A 19,560-nucleotide genomic window follows, 5' to 3' on the forward strand; every position below is an offset into this window, starting at 1 on the left:
GAGCACTGTCTGCTGGTCCTCAAAGCAGAGTGTGTGATGGACCCCCGGCTCAGAGCAGCCCTATTCCACACAGCCAACTGCCAGTGGGTGTTACACTGCTGTTCCCATCTCAGTGGTACTCTTCCTATCCCTCATGTCCTCTTCTTTTTGTGCTTCAAAGACACAGTTGTCTATCTTTCTTGAAAGCTCGTTTTCAGTCCCTTATGCCTCCTTCCTCCTCAATTTTCCGACTCAGCTTTCTCAGGCTAATAGGGATGGAGAGAGTGTGGGAGAAGGCTTATACATCTCACCTCTTCCTGCGTTCTGCCAGGGAGTAAAAAAGAGATGATAGGGTCTCTCTCCTCTTGCTGCCATCACATGCTGAGAAGGAAAGTGTGCTTTTGCCACTCCATATAAACTGCAGTACAGGAGGAAAGGCGTTGAGATGATCAGAGTACCTTCTTTCCTTCTCCTGACCTTAATGAAGTCAGGCACAAGGGACCTAAGAGCTACAGAGATTATCGTACATCTCATTGTCAGAATTCACAATCAATTCTCCTTCCTCAGCTGCTCCCCCTCATCAGGACTCTATTCTAGTGTCCTGCAGTTAACACGAGCATCCAAGCTACAGGTGCTCATCTGCCATGACTCACAAAGGCAGCCCTTATTAAAACAACATACAATTAATACCACAGTTAACCACTGTCTTTATCAAAGCAGTGGAAAAGCAAAACAGCTATTGATACACCAGTGCAGTGCCTGGGCAACTAAGACAGGCATGGGCAGGAGGACTTAGGTCTGAGGTCCCACTGGAGGAAACAAGGGCACAGCACTGAAGAAACAGCTGAGTAGCAGGACAAAGAGCTGTGAGTGAGAGCAGATTTCTGACACCAAAACCACCTCCTCCAGCTGGCTATAGGCTCGATCACACAGCACACTGACAGATACAATGCCTGGCATTGACGGTAAAGGAAATCCAGGAGGAGTGAACAATGAGGGTATAGAGAGAATATGAGACGCATTTACCCACATACTAGTACTTCTGAAATATCTCATATAAAAGCTCTGCTGTGGGTTTGCATAGTAATAACTTCCTTCTGCTTCCTAAGGAAAACATTTTGTTCTAGGTGTCAAGAAGCTCTACAATTCAAATATGCAGACATCTGTAGGATGAAGAGAGGAAACTGTGTGCAACTCTGCCTTCAGTGTGCAAAACAAACATCTGCATAGTCACAAGCATTTATTGTCCAAGTTCAAAAGCAGGACAGCCTTACAGCTGTCTACATCTACTTTCAGCAGCTGGGGCTACAAGACAGACAAGACAGAACTAGACTATAGTAATGTAAAAATATCTGAAGAATGAAAAGCTGCTGTAAATTGCCTGGCCACATTTCAACCGATCTACATTTACAGTATCCATTGCTCATAATTTGTAACTTTACTCATCTCTGAAGGCTCCAAAATGAAGTTGTAGCTATTCTGTATTATCTTGGCTGCAAGTCTAAAATTCTAACTCTAGAAATTCAAATGTTGCTTTTAAATAGTAAGAAGTTGCTTTATCATTTTCTGCTTCCTGTCTGAAAAATGCTATCTGATCCAGAAAGTAGTTGATGCATACATTGATGAGATGAAAAGCAGCAGTTAAAGCCAATTTGGGTTTACAAATAAAATTTATTATTAAACTGTCCTCCTGAAATTTTTCAACTTGTTAAAAGAAACTCAGCCAGTGACTGCATTTTATAGAGTGGAGAAAGTACTGTGAAAAATCCCCAAGTTAAAGTTCAAATCCCCAAAGCAATCAAGTCTTTTGTGACTCTCAAGTACCTCTAAAATGCAGGGTGACACTCTCATTGCATCACAAAAAGGAAAAACATTTGCTTCAAAAGTAAAAGGACATTTTTCTGATTACAAACCTGCCTGGGGAAGTGTGCTGTAGCAGTCAGCGTGGCTGCAGGGTTAAGCTCCTAGGTGTCTCTTAATTTGTCTTAAGACAAATAAGCTCCTGTTCACTTGCTTCCAAGTCCATTAAATCTTTACATCCTAAAGCACATCTGTATTTTTTCAGTGATCAGGGTATCTGAGATATTACCATACAACTCCATTTTAGAAAGTGTGATTTTTTTCAAGTGATCCACAAACTTAAGGCTAGTCAAAGCTCATCAGGAGTGTTGGAGCAACAGACAAAAGCCAAGGTGTTTGAAAAGACACTGGAATACATTTTTTCTTAGAAAATCTTGACCTCACTAAACGTAACACAGGAGAAGGCTGATTCAGTCAAAGCTTTTTAAATTACATTAACAAAATATTCTGTTCTGATTTAAAATATTTTAAATTTCATGTTGAATTTTGACCAACCGTACAAGGACCTTTCAATATACTACCAGGACGAATTGCCTAATCTTCCTGCAATGTGGATATTCATTTTTGCAGATGCTGATATGATGAACAAGAAAGAGAAAACATCCAAGATTCTGGACTCCTTTTTAGTAAAACTAGGATGAAGCCCTGATCCCAATTTTTAGAGGCATCAAGTTTAATAAGTTCAATGTCTTTTGTTACATCATCACAGTAGCATATGTGACATCCAAATCTATCAGTCTTGCACATCTTTATGAGGATATTTGCCTTAACCTGCACCTACACAGAGCAAGGCAGCACTGCTCTAAATCTTAATAATTTCAAAAGAAGAAGAGTCACGTTCACTCCAACTTCTCTTAAAGGAAGGTGACCTGGATTTCCAGAAAGAGAATCAATCAGATAAATACCTTTCACCATATAGCATAGACACAAGACATTAAGATTTACCTATAAATTTCCCCTTCCAAAACTAGTAATGTTGTTCATCATTTGACTGAGACGCTTTCTGCCCTTTAGTCGTCTTCTTCCTCCATAGAAAAGGTAAAAGCTTTTCCATAATACTTCTAGATATAAATGTTGTGAAGTGTCTGTTAATTCTCTATGGTGAAAGCTATTGTAATAGTGCTCTGACAGATGTCTTCAGGAAAGGTAAAGCCAGAAAGCATTATCAACAGTTCAGAAGCATAGGAGTTTTACGGATTTACAGTGTGTACAAATTAGATGCTTCAATATCTTTAGCCAAAATGCTTTCACATACCTAATATATAGGGTGCTGAAAACAACAGTGGCAGAAGTAAGACTGTTAACATGGAGTATGGATTCTGATTTAGCTCATCATCAGCACATACCACTTCCTAGGAGGCTGGCTAGGAGAAAGTGTCACTGGAAACATATCTAAGAGGCTGAAGAACACCTATTTAACTATCAGTCAGCTGGGAAGAATTAAACGGCTAACCCTATCAGAAAAGAGGAGATAATGGACAGTACAAATGCTTTTCACACAGGCTTGAGAGCAGCGGTCTGGTGCTTAAGCTTTTGTCAGGTTCCAGGGTACAGCAGGTCTGGCTGGAAATCTTTAGGTGCAAAAGAAGCTCATTCTTTTTTGTGACTTCTGTTTCTTTGGTTTTGCTATACTTGAATCACACAGATGAAGTTCCAGAAGCTTTTCACCTCTGCAATGCAAAATAGAACCACCTAAACTAAAATGTTACCTCTGGACTTCTGTTTTAACTGTAGCAGAAATTTTGGAAGAAGCAAAGTCACCCAACACTGACTGCTACAGCTGGCTCAAATGTCCTGGGTGGTCAGTCACCCATGGGCTCTTGTATGGTTGCAGGGAAGTGCTGTGGGCTAGGCTGCTGTGAAACAAGTCAGTTTTAGGTCTTTTTCCAGGAAGTAAATGCTATGGAAGACACCTGACAACCCTCAGAAGCAGAGACAGGATTTTAATCAAAAACCTTCAGGCCTTTCACGCCCAAAGAGTCCAATCTCTGCATTACCAGCATTTTACTAATAGCATTTCTATTGGAGGACGAGCAAATAATTTTGGTGGAACAATACAATTGAGTGTAAAAACATAAAATCTACTCTTCAGATCAAGAAAACCAGGAACAGGTAAAGGCAAACTTGCTGAAAGCCACCAATCTGGAGTGTGTTTTTTGCTGGTGTGTAACTTATGTTTTACAATAAACCACTTACAAAATAGAGATCTATTTTTATGTCACTACTCTTGCAATGACACTGTACCAGTTATATCAGAAACACAGGGTTCAGCACAGAAGAGAACTAGCTTTTCAATGAATTAATGTTCTAGCCAAAACTAAACCACCACATTTCCTAGCAACCATTCAATATTCATATGCATTGTTAATATATTGCACCTGGAAGCAACAATCTTGGAAGTAAAATTGCATTTTTTCCAGTCAAGTGAAAATAAGGTACAGTCACTGCTATGGTAACAGGTCTAATCATTTCCTTAGGCTGTCTCCATTCTTCGTATGTCGACTGCGCATAATTCATAGGATATGCCATATGCTGTCTGAAGCAAGTGTCCCTATAAGTGTTTGTGGTTCTACTCAAAGGCATGTCTTCATAAATTACATTGTGATATATTTGACATTCTAAAAAACAAACAGGGGAAACAATTCAGTGAAACATAATCCGCTTAAAGTTTACCACTTAGCCATTTGTTGAACATTCAAGTGATTAGCCCACCAAAGTACATGATTTTTTGAGCATGCACAGACTGCTTCTGCTGGCACCAATTTCAAAGGTAAGAAACAATTTAGCTGGCTCTTAAAATAAGGACTTGGTACAGCAACTCCTTACAGACACAGATAGTCTCTGCTGACTTCCCAGAGCCTGAGCACACAAACTAGAATTAGTCACTTGAGTAAAGAATGGCAGGATTAGATTTTCTGCTGGTCACAGCCTTGCAGTAGAGAACCCCCACTGTACAACTCAGGTTTCCTGTTTCCTGACAGACCTCACAGCTCCGATGGCTTTTCTGACTTCCAGCTGGCCTCCCTGCAGCTTCTCCAATATTTTTAGGCAAGCAAAGTTCAAAAGATAAGCAGCTGTGGGGCAAAGACAAGAATACTGGTCAAAATAACCGGATGACAAACACAGGATCTCCCAAGAGAGAGACATTGTTTGAAGAGGGGAAGCAAATGGTGAAAAGTATAGGCAAGGGCAGAGGAAAGGAAAAAAACAAAAGCGGAAGTGATGAAACCTCTTTGCTTCTGTCTCCTGATAGCTAATGAAAGATGAGCTAATTAGCACATCCCTCAGCTGGATGGGACTAAATCCTCCCTCCTGCAGACAGATATGCATACTGTAAAAGCTCACAGAAGCATCCTGTCTTTCAGAGTGCTGACCCTCTGACCCATGTGGCTGAGATCTGCTCACCCGTTCAAAAGGTGCTGGAGAGAGAGGTGCAGGCAGCCAGGTGGACCGACACAGCAGGATCTTGTGGTACGTTTCCTTGGGAAAACAGGTTAAAACATCTGAAGGATAAAGGAATGTAAACATGTTCCTCTTATACCAAGAGAAAATAAATTATCTTCTGAGGTATTTAAGAGAGAAATGGGAACTGGCTAGAAAAGAAAGGCAAAGTGGAATGCTGATAGGTAGCTTTGCATATTTAAGAACTCAAAATTTTAAGACAGCTTCTCAAAATGCCAGCATGTTGGTAAAATCCCAATACATTGAGGAAGTCAGAAAAGCAAATATGAAGTTACACTCTGAAGTGATGCACATTTTCTAAACCTTAATTTATATCTCATGTTCATAGCAGGAGTGTCACCAAAACCCACTGGCAGTTTCCACAACAGAAACTTTCCTGCATAATATAAAAATTTCTTACACAGCCATGACCCTGTGAAGAGTCATACATTTTCAGCATAAATAACACAAGTAGTCATACTGGCACTGGCAGGAATACAGGCACTTACAGTGAAACATAAGCTCACTCTTCAGATAGTCAATGACTCAGAAAAGTCTGACCCCCACAAAACCAAGACCATGCTCCCCAGTCAGTGCAAGAAGAGGATGCTCCAGACTGCAAACAGGAATATTCGGGTTTTAACTGAACCATGTATCAATATGAGGCAATGAGAGAAAAAAAGGACCAGATGTCCAAGTGCCCCAGGCAGCACTATGTTTACATTTTTTTATATAAAAAGTCAAGTAAATAAAACAAGAATAATTAAAATAGTAAAGATTTCTTTCCTTGAAAGTTTACTTTTAAGAAAAGGAAGCTTTTCCAGGCATTTGGATTTAGTTAATCTCAGATAGATCACTAAGCCTCTCAGTTTTCATGTATGCAGAAACACTTGTAAGATCCAATACAAGCAAATCAGAGACACAACACAGTCTTGCAAAAGGCACCACTGACAGTTCGGTATAAATCCAGTGCACAGTTTCTTCAATATTTCAAGGATGGTTACAGGTTTTGCTGTGTTTTGATGTTTGTTTTGTTTTTTTTTTTTTAAGAGCTATGAATTATTATTAGATTAAAATTTTTAAGTTCAGAAAACAATGAAAACATAAGCCAAGACAAAGATACAAGAATGAAGAGCCCACAGTTCACTTAAGATCCAGTTTTGCACCAATGAAACCAAAGCAAGTTCTACTGCTGACTGCTAAAGGAGGCATTAGGTCCTCACTTGTGGTTCTTCACCTTCAGGCCTTGTAGAGACTTCATAAGGTCTAGTAACACCCAGAACTAGGTCTTGCCTCTGGCCATCAACACTACAAGTGTCATTACCTTTCTTTTTCCTAGTCAAAAAGTAATACAGAGATTCAGGATCATAGATGTGAATGCAACAGTTAATATCAACCAACAGCATGCTATTTGAAACTTGCTAAAAGACAGAATACAGTACACTTGAACATTTGCCTGCAAATAACATCTTTGATATGAGCACTTGAGGAGTGCACTGATACTGATGGCATCTTGACTTTACTTTTTTAATGAGATTTATGAATATCATTTAATATCCTAACTCTTTCCACATTAGAGGACTACAAACTTTTTTTTTTTTCAAAGCAGGTTTTGAGCGTAAAAGATTTGGTGGGATATTTCTGTTCAAGGTTAATGTTCTTCAGTATCAACTGTATATTTAAATAAGCTAAGTGTATTAAGTTTATTTCCATGGCACAAAAGAAGTTAGCTGTTATCTTAATTTTTTTTGAGTGCATGGTTTAATAATTAGATACATTTATTTTATTCCTTAAGCATAAAAGCTCCCAGAAACCCCACCTGAGAAGGAACCCCATTGTGCTAAATGATGTGCAAATACAGAATAACCCACAACGTTCCCCCAAAGTTTACCAACAGCAGGATGACACAGAAAGTACCATCCCTCCTTTACATTGTTCAAGCCACGCAGGGAAGCTGAGAAAGGAATCCAGGCATGCAGAGATATTTAACTATAACACGGCATCTGCCTCCATCCATGGTCAGAATCAAACTGAGGTCTTCCCTCAGTGCTCTAGTAAATCTCACAAGGTACGATCTTCTTCACCCCTTTTCCCCTTGTACTGGCAGTCCACTTTTTTTCTTTTTCTTTTTTTTTTTTTTTTTTTTGGTAATAGTAGCCCACTAATGAGTCATTTGTCATTCTGGGGTTACCAGTAGTTCAACTCAAAGTGGCCAAGTGTCTCATTAAATTCTTCCTTACTTACCCCTGACATATCATACATTTCATTGTGATTTTGTCATGTTCTGTTCTAGCTGCAAGTGTTTCAACTTTCGTTCTGAGGGGCTTATTTTATCGGTTACTAACATCCATTTTACTTGAGATAATAGAAGCAGTTTACCTGTAGAGGTAGGTCTTAAAAAAATTCCAGTAGATGCAGAGAGATCACTCTTTGCTTTTTCAGAGAAAGAACATATTTTGCAAAGTAGCTATAAAGAAAAACACATTGTGTTGTCTGAGTCCAGTACACTTATTATAAATGCCATGATAGGACCATATTCTACCCCTGGAGTAACAAACATATCATCAATATATCAGCCATGATTCAAAAGATATAAGCTGTGAAATAGAAGTGATATACAATTAAGCTATGAATACTAAGAAAGCCGTTATGCAAAAAAATAGTTAAGGCATTGCAGCATAAACCAGTTGAGACTCCATAACTCAGCATTGTCTAATAGAGCAGTTATTGTATGTCTTAATGCCAAAATTTAATAGGGCTGTGGGAAGAGCAAAAACATGGAAGCAAGACAATGGGTTCCCAGATTAGAATGTTTAAGCATACTCCTGAAATACAACGGGCCAAGATGTAAGCTTCAAGAAATTGGTTTCCTCTGTCTCCAACTGGTGCAAATCTTGCTTTAGAAGTGCTGATACAATCAGACTAAAGACCTACCCGACAGGATAAACAGCACCTTTTCTGCAAAGGCTGGATGAGTTGCCAGGGGTTTCCCAAAGCGTCAGCGCTCCCAGAAACAAAGTAGAAAAGAGAGAAGCTCCAAAGAAGGATTTGAGCTCATCCATTGTTGGCTAAACATTTAGTAAACATGCACTGCATTTGAACTATTTCACTATTTTCAAAGCTAAAACTTATTTTGTACAGGTTTTGTTCTAAATCCAGCATGTCCTTGCTCCAAAAAAGAACAAAATTACACAATCTAAGGAATAAATTAGTCTTGGTGAGGAAACCACAACGTATAATTGGAGGACTGAAACTCAAAGTACCTTTTAAGAGAGGGAAAGTTGCAGGCTTCCTCCCCAGAATGGGAGGGTTTGAGGTCTCCTGCTCAGATAGGGCGTAACTGGAGATCCCAGGAAGGCACAGGGCGGCTGCTGCCTGCCCAGCAATCAAGGCACTCGCTACAGCAAGGTTTTTCAGGATGTGCATTCTGTGGTAGTCACTGCACCATACAATATCATCTGAAGCAAGCAAAATGAGCGTACAACCTGAATGAACTCTGCTATAAATAGGTGTGAAGGTAACCTAACTAGCAAGATTTCAGTGGAAGCCCATGTAGTGAAAAGCACTTGAGATACAGCTTATAAGTCTGAACAGATGCAATCTTCCAAAGTCAAAACCATCCCTGCTGTCACCAGAATTGGGTGATTCATCACTAATTAATTCAGTTAAGTAATTTATAATGTTTATAAATAATCCAGTAAGGTGACATGCCAGTCCAGTCCTTTTTAAATGCAGAATTACCATGTTTTCCTCATTAAGAATCAAGGCAGTAAAGAATCAAATACTTAAAAGGCAAAGTTAACGAACCAAACTAATTATTTCCATCTTGAGATTCTCTGAATCTTATAACCCTGACAACAAATTAATGGCTTATGAGCAAATGAGTGAAATGAAAGATTTATTTTCCTATGTTCTATGAGAAGACTGTCATCTTGCAGAACATACTTCCACCATCACCATCAGTAAAAATAAAAAATGCCTCTTAAGGCACAAGCATTTCCTCCTATTATTGAGAGCAAACATCATATTCTTACTCAATTCTGCATTCCTTTCATGAGTATTTTGTTATGAAGCTAAAATATTAAATAGTACAGGATGCATTTCTCAGCAAATGCCATGATATTTATTTGCTTAGAATGGGCAGGGATACCATTATTAAAGGCATATTATAGGCATTTATAGAAGTCTCATAAAAAGTCATTTCCTACTCTTGTGTTTTGCAGTTCCTCTATGAATACCCAAGGTGAACCAAACAATTAATCCCCTTTATCCAAATCCCAAAGCTCTGCAAATTACATTAAAGGTATTGAAAAATTCAGATTTTTTGTTTTGTTTTACATAAAACAAAATTTAAGGTCAAATCAATTTGTTCTTTCATATGGTACGAAAGTTTAGTATTAAAAATATTTTTGTTTCCAGAACTAAATAAATTATTTCCTTGAAACCTTTCCAATAATTCATTAAGCTTGAATTAAGGTGGTGCATATATAAAAGCATCATTAACTGAGAAGTTTCAGCCTTAGTTTCAGCTTAAGCTAAGTTCAGCACAAAGGTAGGTAGGGATGCGATATAACACAACTAGGATGGTGCCAGCAGCATCTGAAAGCCACAGAATTATGAGTTCTAAGGCAAACCTTAAAATATTAGGGATAGTTTGCTAATTTAAAACTAAGACATCCCTTGTAAACAGCTCTGAACTATACTGGCATTTTTTTGTACCACAGATGAATGATTTAGGAGTATAAGATTGAAATCCAGTGGAAAATGCCATAAAACCTTTGGTATTTTCCCTGCAACAGTAGGCATCATCAGGCATAGTTCTTAAAACAAGTACTTTTTTCTCTTTAGTGTTGCACTTCATCCTAACACTAGGCAAGTGATAAAACACCAAGACATTTGATCTGGTCCATTCTATAGGAATGCATCTTGCTTTCCCTTGTTGTTTTCTTCTTCTTAAAACCACCATCCCAAGGAAAGCAAATCTATTCTGACCTTCTAGGAACACAGCACGGGCAGTCACAGTTCCCACACAGATCTTCACACCCTCTGCCATCCTCCTTGCCACCTCACCATTGCTCCTGCACGGTCTGGCCTTGCCTGGACGAGTCCCACTGCACAAAGCCCCATCACTGGAGGTGCACTCTCCCTGTGACTGCCGTGGGTTCGGCTGGGCTGCAGCCAGCAGAGCCACTTGCTGATGGCTCTACAGGAACTGCAAAACCCTGTCAGCTCACCCTGGCATATATGTGGGGATCAGGAAGACAGCAGCAGAAGTGCATTGGCATTCAAATAGCATGGTCTGCAACCTCACACCCTGTTTGCTAACAGCAGCATAGGTCATCTTGAAGACCCTCTTAGCAAAAACTTAAATATAGCAGTTACTACAGTGAGGTCTTTTATTCCAGAATTTAAAGGATGGCCCCACCCCAGAACAAACCTAAATTACTTTTCTACCCATTTGTTTTATGCAGAGATCATCAGGTCACAGACCAGTGATGTCAGTTCCAACACTAACAGCTGCCACATCTTTTCAATACTGCTAAATTTCATCAATACAAGCCAGTCGGACCGATCCAGGCTGCAGCCCAAACTCATTTGGAAATGTTACATAAGAACTGAGCTGCTGTCCCTGCTGCTTCATCTTTGTTTATCCACACAAATTAAAAAGTGTGGTCATGTGTAAGTTAATCAATAGCAGAAAGTGGCTATCCCCACTTCTCATGCTGGATGGCCTCTCTATTGCTCTCAATTTAAAAAGCATCAATAAAAAGGTCACAAAACAGAAGATGTGTCAGATGAGTGGAGGACACGACTGGCTGGAGAGCAAGTCAGGGTGTGACATCCATCAGTGTACATTTCCCAGAACCCAAGTATAACATTGGCAGAAGTTACAGATAAACCCCAAGCCAGCAATACACATTCAGACTTACAATACAATAGAGCGAAATCCTGGACACAGCAAAATAAACCTAAAAAAAAGGAGGCAACTAAGAGGTATGAAGAAGTAGATGCAAAGGTACTGTCTTTCAAGAAAGAACCATGAGGAAAAAAAAAAAAAGGAAAATCTCCAACAGTGCCACCAAGGATGTCATACCCACTATGTAAGTGCTTCTAGAGAAACAGGGCATTAGGATCCCGCAGTCAGTCTTTCAAAAACCACAGAAAACTTGTCCCTCGATTTGCCAATTAAGTATTTTGAATTTCCAATATCCTTTTTACTTAATATTCATAAGAGTATTGTGAAACACTTCCTCTCAATTTACAAGCTAAGAATAAACCAAACACAAACAACACATCCTTCAGCATATCTCCAAGCTTTGCACTTAACTCTGTGTCATAGTAGCCAAAACAGAAACTTGTCAATGTTACCTATGTAACAGCAGTGCCTGCAGGAGGTGGCCATTTATACATCGAAAAAGTAAAGCAGCTTGTCAGACTGCCTAATATGCATTAAGTGTGTCCATCGCAACTGCTTTTCACAGCCATTTGGCATCCTGACAGCTTACTCTGAGGTTTGAGATCATTACAATGCGAGCCCCATCCTAGTCTTACGTAATACTGTCTGTGTCTGTGTAACTTTTTTCAGCAATGAAGAATTACTTCATTGTAAAGCATGGTGCTCTTGAGCCATGTAAAAAATGTTGGGGGTGGGGGGAAATGGATTGCTCAGTCCAAAGCCCAGTTAATCGAGATGGAATGTCTCCTGGTGCTCACATCTGACCTTAGGATTTTTCAGGATTTCACTGGTCTCCCTGGTGATAGTTACTACGAACACTTTCAGTGTGTGCCATGAGAAATACTTGAAAATAAATTTTCAGTGCTTTCACACAGTCCTTCTAACCTTAGCTGTATTAACTTTTATCAGTGTTGTTACCCCTAAAAAATAAGTTGTAAAATTCTTCTCATTTTCCTTTTAATTCCCTTGGAAATCCAAGCCCGAGCACTGGATAGGGTTTGCCTGTGCCTGCCACAATGAGTCATTTTAAAAACTTCCAAGATTAGAAGATTTCTTCTTCAAAACTTGCCCCTCCAAGTACTGAGCTTGAGAAGGTAAAGGTGTCTTGTCCTTTTAAAAGGCTCAGACCAGGTCAAACACATCGAGGTGTGAGCGGACTAAAGAAAAGCCATGGGGCTATGTTCATCAGTTTCAAACACTGGGCCATAAGAATCTCATTGCATTTTACATATCTGAACAAGTTGAGTTACACTGTTTGAGAGGCCACAATAAGTCATATTCAGTTCTTTCTCCTTTTTACTAATTTGGAAATACCAGCATTTTGTGTGTTTTAAATCATACACACCTCCAACCCACAAACTGCTTCTTTATAAACCTTAGAAGACAAAACTGTTATGTTTAATGTTTGTTCCGTAACACCAAGGCAGTAAGGTCCTGTTGTCAAAGTACTGCAGTGTGCCTGATTATGTATGTTTTGAGCAGTTAAACCTGCTTGAATTGATACATCAGAACCAAACACCACAGTTCAATATAACAACTTCTCCTGCATTTTTGTTTTGTTTTGTTTTCTGGATATTCCAAAGCAAGTTCAAATTTAATATTTGAAAACCACACAAAAACTACACTCATTTTATGCTTCTTGGTGTAGTAGTAAAGGAAAATTAGTTGGTTATTAAAAAGAGTCAACAATTCCAACCAAATCAAAATTGGTTGGAACATCAGAAACTGCCACAATTTGGAATACACCAAAGATGAACTTTCAGACGGCTTGGAAAACACAATTAAAGACATCATTTTCAGAAAACACTAGGGTACAATTCCTCCAGCAGCCACAGAAATGCATCCAGATGTATTAGATGTATTAAACATCTGCTTAAAAGCTTTCTGGCAAAATTAAGCCAAAACCAAATTTTATTGAATGACAAAGATCGAGTTTTTCTTATAAAAGATTATTTTACACACACAAGACTTTGATATTTTGTTGGAAGTCAGCCTGAAAGAACAAAACACTTCAAGCTGAAAATATCTAGATTCAAAATGGAACTGTAATTCTCAGAGATGTAATTCAAGTACTTTATACTTTCCACTACCATCTAATGGACAACTTCAACTGGACTACACTCCCTTGAAAGGAGAGGGGAAAAAATTCTTATAATTAGAAAATTCAACTGACAGAGGAATTTTGAGACAAAAGACTTCCATATTACAATTCCCACAGGAAAAAATGGCAACTTGAATGCCACTTTTAATCACTGACTGAAATATAGGGAAGATACTAGGGCTGTCCTCTAATGGAAAGCATACCATGAAGACAGACCATGCTGTTCTCAGAGGTGCAGAGTGACAGGGGGAGAGCCAGTAGACACAAACTGCATGACAGGAAATTCTGATTAGCTGAAAGAAAAAAGTTTTCTCCATGATGATGATCAAACAATGGAACAGGTAGAGAAATCTCCGTCCTTGGACACATGCAAAGCTTAAGTGGAAATGGCCCTGGGCAACCTCATCTAAGGGGCTGCTTGGAGCAGGCTAAACTAGATGGCCTCCAGACACACCTTCCAACCTAAATTATACCACGATTCTATACAGACACTGAAAAGATAATCTACATGTTCACCAGCAAAGTGAATACACCTATTCTTCTCCACATACAACTAAATAATTTTGCTACACAATTACAGTTAAAGAAAACTTTACTGGACTAAAATCTAGACAGTCCCGTAGACAAGTAAGAATTTTTGATCAAATGAACAGAATCACATGCTAAACTCATTTGGAAACAATAAAAATAACTCTCAAAATAAAAAAACTCTCAGTGTTTGTTGTACACACAATTTGCCTGGATCAGGAAGACATCTAGTTCTCCCTGAGAGAATACAGAGTTCTGTAAAAGCAGTGTCTGTTAACTACTCTTATCTGACATGTACTGAGGTAGATTAAAAAGTTCTTTTGGACATTTTTAATATCTTTTAATATTTTTAATACCACTGACTGATGTTGCTACATGTATTACCTTTTCGAAGAAGTATCATCCAAAAAGGTAAGCATGATCAGATCAGCCTAACAAAACTCAGGGAAAAAATATTTGCCTTTCTTCACATAACTTAATGTCAGTGCAGGAATGTAGGACAGTTTCAGGATACAGGAATAAAATTCTTCAGGAATAAAAATGTCAATGCATCCATGTTTAAGTGATATATAGTCTAAGTTTTACTATTCCATTACGTAATTGACATACTGGAAATACCAGCAAAATTACTTAATGAAGGCCAATTTAAAAACCAAAAAAAGTTAAAAAGAAAGCCCAACTGCTGCCTGAAAATCTATCCTAAGAGGTCCAGAAGCAGTTTCTTCACATTTCTATTATAAAGCAATATTTTCAGACAATTTGGTGAAATGCTAACAACTATCAAAGTTATTTTAAGCAACGTGTCAAGCAAATGGCTTTCCCAAAATAAAGAAAGACAGAGAAAAACTGATCTCATGAAAAAAAAAAATTAAATTTAGCCTTTGAATTAGTGACATTTTTCACAGTATAAGGCTTTCCAGAATTGCGAATACTTGTTTTCATCCTTGAACTGAATATTCTCTTCTTAATAAGGACTTAAACACATCAAGACAAAGTATACCCTACTCTTAGGGCATACAGGCATTTTCTTCAACTGTCAGTCAAAAGATATTCCTACCTGCCTAATGTTGAATTAAGAGTTTCTTGAGAAAGAAATTTCCATCAGCCCATCATTTTTACCTGGAAATTGCAATGCTTCATGTCCACAGGCCGCAGGAACCAAGGTTATCCATATGAAACTCAACCTTATAAATGCTACATAAGAATAGAAGAACAGCCACAACAACTCAGTCCAAAAATCTGTGCAGCCCTGTACATTAATCTCCAACAAAAGCCAGGGTAAGCAGAAAAACAGTAAATGCAGACTGGCTCCTACATACGGTTCCAACCTCTGACCACTGCTGGCTGAAGAACTTGCAACTTGGCAGTTGCTTCCCAGGTTAGAGATCACCACCCTTCACACTGGACACCTCTAACAGGCTAATAATTCTCTAATTCCTTCTCAATACTATGCATGCTCTGTACTCACAATCTCCAGGAACAACGTGTTCCAGAATATACCACTTCAGTCATTCCTAGTCATCTTCTCCATGACCTTCCTTACTTTGCTGATTTCAGTTACACACAACTTCCCCTTTCCCTCCCCAACCATTTTTTCCCAAGCTATCTGGAATACACCTTTGCATCAAAGTAGTTCGATACTTCTAATTGCCTTCTGTACAATTTTAGTGATGATACCTTCTTTCTGAGATGGAGAAACTACAATCATATACAGCATTTGAGAAATTCTGCACCATGGATTTATATAGCAGACACTTTCTGCTATGTAGCATACTATTAACTTGGAACACTTAAAGACAACACATTAAACCCTAGCCATGGTTTAAAAGCTTAATCCATGGTTTAATCCATAGTCTATTATGTATTTTACCCTTTCAGTTGCTCCTTTTAATATGCCTTTGATTGTTTCCTCATTTTAATCTATTTCCTTTCTGACACGTTATGGGGGAAATGAGGGGTTTTTTGGAGGACTTTTCATTTTTAATGAGAAAACTGAATTAAAATAGATTACATTGTCTATTATACAACTCTTCAGCATATGAATTGTGAATGAAACCCCAGGACAAAATCAGAATTTTTCTTGTGGATTCTCCAAGAAAGTAATTTATACTTGACCATTATTTCCACCTCATACTTTTTGTGACTTCTCCCTTGTGTATGTAGAAGCAACTGAAGTCTCTGATCATTATTGTTTTCTGTCATCACAGTAATACTTGTCTTCCTCTGTATTCTGCATCATTAACACCACCTTGTGTTATAACTGCCAGTGTATTTCCAGGATCATTCCTATATATTCGTTAAATTTCTATCCACACTGACTGAGATCCTTGTTGATACTTTTAGCTTATTAACGCTATCCAGTTTCACTTTCCTTAAAGCACAGAGCCATTATCCTAATCATGCAACCTACTCTTATTCTGACACATAACCCAATAAAACAATTTCTGGGATATTCACTGTGGAAGTATCCTAACTGAAATCCAGACACTCCAATCCATCTCTATTAGCTTGTAAGGGTTTGACATTCATACAGAAGCACTTGCAGACTGGGTCTAAGCTTGATTAACTGTTTTTATGTGCTCTGAAAAAAATGTTCACAGGTTTTTTTCTTGTTACAACCTGGTAAGACTTCTACCTATTCTTCTCAGAGAATTTCCTATACTTTCTACTATAGGAGAGACATCCCAAAGCACACATTCATTTGCATTCATTTTTCCAAGTCTCTAGGTTGGGAGAGGACTGGACAGAGAAGCAAGAATTACTTGCTACAACACAGCATCATGCAAATGCAGTTCTGCTGCTTCCAGACCCTAGAATGATTTCTGCCTTCTACTGTGATACAGATGGGACTTTGCAGGTTATATCTGAAGCTCAGGAACAGCTCCCTGCATTGAGATACACACATCTCAGGCACTCACTCCAAGAGAGGATCCAAACTTCTAACTTTTCCCTGAAAGAAAGACAGACAAAAGAAGAAGATATTCAAAAGAAGATTGGTCACCAAGTATGACACAACCTAGGTTGAAGTTTTTCTGTCTTAAAGAAATAAAGCTAAATGCTGCCAGGAGGAAGGCAAGAGACTGTTGCCCCAAAACAGGCTTTTGTCTGATGATGGGGCATTCTCATGAGGGAAGGGGAAGTATGAGACTGAATCTCTTCAGCTGGAGGCAACAGTAACCATGCCCACCTCTGCTACGTCTTTGATTAGACTAATAACACTTCCGAACTAAAAACACCCAAAAAACTTGGAGAACTTTCATGAATTCTTGTAATGTGCAGGATGAATAAAATAGTTTACTGAAGACTGGATACTCCTCAAGTGCCAAAACCACATATTTTTTTCCTATGATTTGATTCACAAAACAAAGCCAGATTTTTTGAAGAATGTCTTCATGGTTTCATAGTCCTCATCAAAAACAGAGAATACACTTTCCACCTTATCTTTAATATGCTAAGAATAACAGTATACAATGACATTTTAATTTCAAGAGTTCAGGTAAAACTCAAAGTTTAGTAGGTCCTTTTCACCTCTCTGATCTATTCAAGTTCCTACCACAAGGTTGTTTCCATTTTGTTTGGGCCTCCTCCTCCTCTCCTTAATCCTGTTTCTGTTTGTCCCAGAGACTACAATAGGCACCTTTATCATTTTAAAGATGAGAAATTAAGCAAGAGTCTGAAGGCCAAATAAAAATAATTCAAGGCTAGAAGACATTAAAAGCCTGCTATAGGTCAATATATGAAAGTAATTCAATATGATATTGGAATAGCTTCTGTGACTTCTGTTCTTCGAAGTTTCTTAAAAATTTCTGTAGCTGTTTAATTGATGTAGCAACAAATAACATAATGAAAGAAACTGAACACTTGGGTAACAAGTCTATTTTCTTTTTCCAGGATACTTCTAACTCTTTGTCTAGAGTAGTGGTGCTTTAGATATTCCTCCAAGAAGAAAACCTTCTGGAGAAACAAGTGTTAAGTGCTATAGCTTGTAGGCATTCCTGTACCCAGATACGAAGCAACCATGGCAGGAGGTGCACTTGGGCACAGAACTGGAAGTTGTTTGTAATTACCATATGCCCAGATGAGGAAGTCTTGCACATGTATCTAGTCCTGTAGTAAGATGCCTGTCCAGCACAAAATGGGAGAGCCTTAACACTTTGGTGGCAGAAGGGAAACAGGTCCCCTGGGACAGAAGGAACCATGGCGTGATCCATGATGACTAATTGTGGTTTGCAGCCTACTCTCCACCTGGTCCAAAAGAGAAGGTGAAAGATGCAGGCTGTGGACTCTGGGAACTACTTAGGTAAAATGACTACTCCTAAACCAGAGCATTTCTAAAAGAATATTTTGCATCTCTCTTAAACAAGCAATCTACCAGAAGATGCAGTCCTCCCTGAATGTGTATTACAACTTTCTCTTCTCCAGGGAGCCCATACGTACTTTGTGACTCCAGGGTGCCAAATTGTTTTGGCACTTGACAGGCATCAGCTCTCTGAAGAGACACAGTGAACACTTCACTCCATGTCACGGCTTCAAAATATCATCAATCTGAACAGACAGCCAAATCTGGTAACGTCTGTGACCAGCTGCACCTGCTGCTTGTTATGTATCAAAGTGTGTGTGGAGGGCCTTGCAGAATTTACTGGGGAACCCAGTATTAAAATTGGAAATTGGTGTAAGGACATGATCCTGGTCTACTTAAACAAACCAAAACTAGTGACTCTCTAGGCAGATTAGCAGTTGTTTTCATTACAGTAGCAATAAAGATTCAGTAGAAATTCAAAGAAAATAACAAAATATTAACTCAAAGTCCTGAAATTCTCATCAGTTGCTCTCACATCACAGATGATCAGTAGTACAATTTTTCCTATTCTGCATGTGCACAACACACATTATGGCAGATACACAAAAAGATTCCTCTTCCCTCACTTCACCTATTATTCTACAAAATATTCTTCAGTTTTAATTCTGGTAATATGTCCTTACTAATCTCTATACATCAATTCAGGTGTATTTTATTGTCTTCCATTTATCATATGTAAGTACCTGCATAAAACACAAATGCAGTTGCTAGTAGACCAACATGTTTATTGATGGATCTTTCTGTTTACAGGCAACATGAAACAATCATTGCTACCACAAAGTAAAAGCAATGATTTTATATTTTCAAATTGAAAAGGCTTAAAATAAAATTTAAAATATTATACTGTTGTCTTTACACTGTGACTATTCTATTGATGTGTTTTTTTCTTTTGCAGATAACTGCAAGTATACCCTTCCCAGATGAGCATGAGTGATAAACCTTTTAACAAGCAAGCAGACAAGTCATTGCCAGACAGGCTTCTTGGGCTTCCACCAAAATTTCTTTTGTCTTCAAACAAGTGAGGGAAAAAATGCAAAGAAAGGTGAGCTGGAATAATCTTCAACATCTGCCCTTCAGCATCTTCAGAGCAAGCATTAAGCCTTACTGCCCAGTAACAGTCTGTCTGATACCTACGAAGGTCAGTACATGTCCCACCTTCCCCTTCACAGCCTTTAAGCATGCAGCCTTCAGCAGGCACCCAAATAGTGTCAGGAAACCGCTGATACAGCAGACTTACAGTATGATTCTCAAGTACACTAGATTTTTTTTTAAAAAAACCTTAGTTTTCTGAGTTGCCACAAAGAAAGTAAAAGATGACCATATGTTTAAAATGCC

General features: G+C 38.5%; 1 protein-coding gene across 2 annotated transcripts in view; it reads right to left on the reverse strand.

The window, feature by feature from the left end:
* Positions 1–19,560, reverse strand: part of SRGAP1 (SLIT-ROBO Rho GTPase activating protein 1) — a 153,451-nt gene that overhangs the window by 101,012 nt on the left and 32,879 nt on the right. The window lies entirely within an intron of this gene.

Source organism: Athene noctua, chromosome 3 (genome assembly GCF_965140245.1).
Source record: "Athene noctua chromosome 3, bAthNoc1.hap1.1, whole genome shotgun sequence".
NCBI classification, from domain to species: domain Eukaryota; kingdom Metazoa; phylum Chordata; class Aves; order Strigiformes; family Strigidae; genus Athene; species Athene noctua.